The sequence below is a fragment of the Cygnus olor genome, chromosome 3, assembly GCF_009769625.2.
Source record: "Cygnus olor isolate bCygOlo1 chromosome 3, bCygOlo1.pri.v2, whole genome shotgun sequence".
NCBI classification, from domain to species: Eukaryota; Metazoa; Chordata; class Aves; order Anseriformes; family Anatidae; genus Cygnus; species Cygnus olor.
In genome coordinates, this window is record NC_049171.1 from 88,242,448 (window position 1) to 88,246,392 (window position 3,945).

Genomic DNA, 3,945 nt, shown 5'->3' on the forward strand with positions numbered 1-3,945 from the left:
CCTGGAGAAGAAGGGATTCTGGTCCTGCCTGATGTCTGGAGCACCAGCTTTACACCATGACTTTGCAGAAAGATTTGCAGGATGTTCTTTATTTAAAATGCAGTTGGGGAAGGGAATGCTGTATGGGAAGACTTATCTAGCTCTAAATAACTGGGATGTCAATAGTGATAAAGCAGCAGCAGCAAGGTCTAACAAGCTTGCTCAAGCCCTGATTAGACTTGTCTGGCCTTCCTGGAAGTCTGTCCTGCTGTTACTTCACCACTGTTAGAGTTTACTTACAGTTGCTATGCTGCAATTAAACATTCTGATTCTGTGGTAAGTATGCCCTGAGTGTGACGGAGCCTGAAAATTTGGGAAGCAAACTGAGCTCAAGTAACTGAACTGACTCCAAATGGAAAGCAATAGAAAACAGCAACCCCTCATTCCCTTCCTGACCCCCATTTAGGAAAGAAAATCCTAATTCTTCTGCTTTCCAGTCCTATAACAGGCTGGTTATAGGACTGACCTGTACCAATGACTTTTTCTTTTTTTTTTTTTTTTTTTAAGAAAAAAAGGCAAATCTACTGTCTCCTCTCAGAGGGCTTATTTGCAAATATGGCTAGCTAGATCCCTTTCCTACAGTCTGCAGCAATATATTTTTTTCTCAGAGATCAAGGAGTCAACACTCAACTCAGTCAACCTCAGACCCTGGAGGCAGTCTAATGCACCATATCCTCCAAGCATTATCCCCACAGCCTGCTGTTTTCAGGTTCCTGCTAAAGATTAATAATCAAAGAGCAAACAGCTTTTATTTTGACTCTAATACTGAATATACCCTGGATCTCTGTTTGAGCAGAAGCAAACAAATGAGTGTTCACTTGTTTTGAGAACCACTGGTTCCCAGGAAAGAGGACAAATTTCTCTTTCCATCTGGATTGTTTGTATTGGTAGCTCTGTGACCCAAAGACCTTCATGCCTCCATGGCACAGTAGCTAGAACCCAGAGCATATAAGGGTGTAAGTGAGGCTGTATAATTCAAACTTAGAAGAAATTGTTTGAAAAAAAATAAAAATAAAAATAAAAAGCAGAGTGGTTTTCCAATTGAGGACAATAACCCATGGCTTTTCTGGCACCCTAAAGCCCTATCTATTCTTTACCAGCATCCTTTGTAGGTTCCCATAGTGGCTACCTCGGAGTTGAGGATGACATGGGGAAAGGACACCAGTATTGAAGTGCTTATTGCTCTGTATTGGTTTCTAGTATCTCCAATCCTTACATTCCACTGTTGAAAAACAACATACAAAGGGTATCTGGCAACACACTCAAGTACCTGACCTGTGCAGCGACATGAAGAGGGAGATACATACTGTTCTTTTACAAAAGAAATGGCAGAGGTCTCCCTAGTTGGAGGGGAAGTCATCATTAGGAGGTTGTTTTATTTTTCCTGGCTGTTCTTTCGTGGCTCGGTAGGGTCCTTACCCACCGGCTGTTTTCCTGGGAGAAGTATTCAGAGATATTAATTTGATGTCATCATAATCTGTTTTTACTGGCTTCTGGAAAATATATCTCTTGTGAATTTGAAAGAGAAAAGGGATGAGCCCTCAAACAGTGACCTGTGGGACAGCCACGGTGCCCACAGCTACCTGTGTCCTGTGGCTACGACATCTCCCTCCTTGCTGTGCAGACACTGAGGCAGGAGGTGTGAGAAAGCCCAGCATCCTACCCCTAGTGTTGAGACAGGGACAGAAGAAGGTGTCCAAATATCTCCTGGTGCTTCACCACCAGCTCACAGCCAATGCTGGCTATGGAAATTCTGTCTTCATGCTGGGCCCTGCCTCTCAGATGTGTCAGTAGGACAGCAGCTCGGCTTTCCAGGTGCTCTCTTGCTCTTTTACTTCAGCTGCAGGGTGTTGTTATCCCACCCTTTCCCCTTTTGACTTAAAAAGAAGAAGAACATGTCCACCAGAGCAGAGACACACTGGCCAGCCTGCACGGATGTTGCTCTGCAAAATCTGGAAGCCAGCAGCCCCCTCTGCTTAGGGCCTCATGCTTTATTCATCCTCCTTTGCTCTGAGTTTTGGGAATATAGATCCAGCCAACTTTGTCTTACAGCTGGACATGGAGAAGGGTCATTTCACAATCCTTTGGAGCTGCTCCGGGTATGCTGGCCTCTAGTATCTATCCCACTGTGTATTTCCAACATGCCCTTTCCATCTGAACTGCTCTCCCATGTGTGGTATTGCCAATGTTACTGCTCCCGACTGCAGTGTGCTATCATGCAGAAGCTGTTGCTTCAGCTAAGTTCAGTCCTGTGTACATTCATTCTTCTTGCTGGTGATTTCCTGGATGACGAGCATCTGCATGGATCCCAGCCCTCATGTTTCAAAGGGCCTAGAGATGGAAGGCAATTAATACCATCTTCTGCTTTCTGACCCAGAGGAGCTACAGGGACACCATCAACCACCAAGGCATTAGGAAGTTATCTAGAGTTTCACACACTGATTGGAGAGAAAAGCTCCCTCCCTGTCTCCTAAAATCCATCTAATCCCTTTGCATCACAAGAAAGCCTTCACCTTCCAGGCTACTGCCCTGGATGCTGCTTTGTGAGTTCCTTCAGCAGGGGGCTTAATGGAGAAAGATACCACAGACTGCTTTTCTCAGCAGACCATCTTTGGCTCCCTTCCCAGGGTCTCAGTGAACTTCTGGAGGCAGCAGCAGAAGCTGAGAAAGCACAATGTCTTTATGGAAGACATTGTGACACAAATGGGAACCAACTTGAACAGTTCAGCCTCTTCCCGGTGGGGTCTGGTGGGTCCTGAGAACCCTGCAGAGTCTGGCAGGACAGGATGGACAGTACCATCAGACATAAACTCGCGTCTGTAGCCTGCACGGTTTCTCAAAACATCTCAGCTGCAAAGAGCTCTTTTGTCCAGCTCTGCCTGTTCATGGGAGCCGCGGTTCAGGAGAGTGGCTGTGGATGCGCCAGAGCACGCAACTCACTATGTACAAAAGCACTACACCAAAATGTAAATGAAGAGGAGATTAAAGGGGAACAGATGTTGGCTGATCGTGTCCACCCTGCTCCTGGGAAGCAGCCCAGCGCAGCTGCTGTCTGCCCCGGGGCCCTGCTAGCTCAGGGCAGCAGGGCTGGGATTCTTGCAGCCTCATGATCCTCAGAGGACAGTACTGGGTGTGCTCCTGGTGATATGCTTTTCTGCCCTGGCAGCTTGTTTCATGGGGAGGCCTTTCTGTACAAATTCCTTTAAATGAACCCCTGTGACCATAAGACACGAGCATTTGACTGCAGGACGCTGGGTCCCTGCTGAAACTGCAAACTGGGCCTGACTGAGGTGAACGATCCAACCCCTATCAGGAACAAAGATCTGAACAATGGGGTCATTAGTCCCAAGCCAGATTAGGCCATCCATGACACACAATGTGCCATCAGAAAAGACAGAATGGACTTCTGACACTGCCTGACTCTACACATGCTTCAGTTGCTGAAACTATTTTTTCTCACTTCGTGCATGAGCCACATTGTTCTTGCTTTGTTATCTTTTTGCCGCTTTCTTTTCATTGTCCATAGCCTTCTTTTCAATACTGTGTATGTCCTTGTCTCCTTTATTCTTCACTCTGCTGTACCAAGCCACCACTTACTCATAAAAGGGGTGGACTCCCTCGCCTCATATCCTCGTTGCTCAACCTCTCTGTTTCCTAAATCCTCGGGGAAATGGCGCCACCCACATTGCCATCTCTGAGGGATTTTCAAATGTACTTCAGCCAGCTTCTGGAGAACTTACGCTCTCGTGTCACTTTGTAGAAAAAGGCCCAGCCTTCAGTCATTTATATTTCTTTTCCTGGAGGGTCCTGGTGGAGAGGGATGAAAAAAGAAATGATCAAGAAGAAACAGCCCAAACTGAACAGCTTATTCTTTTTTGAATATTCTCCCTCAGTATCTCTAAGCCC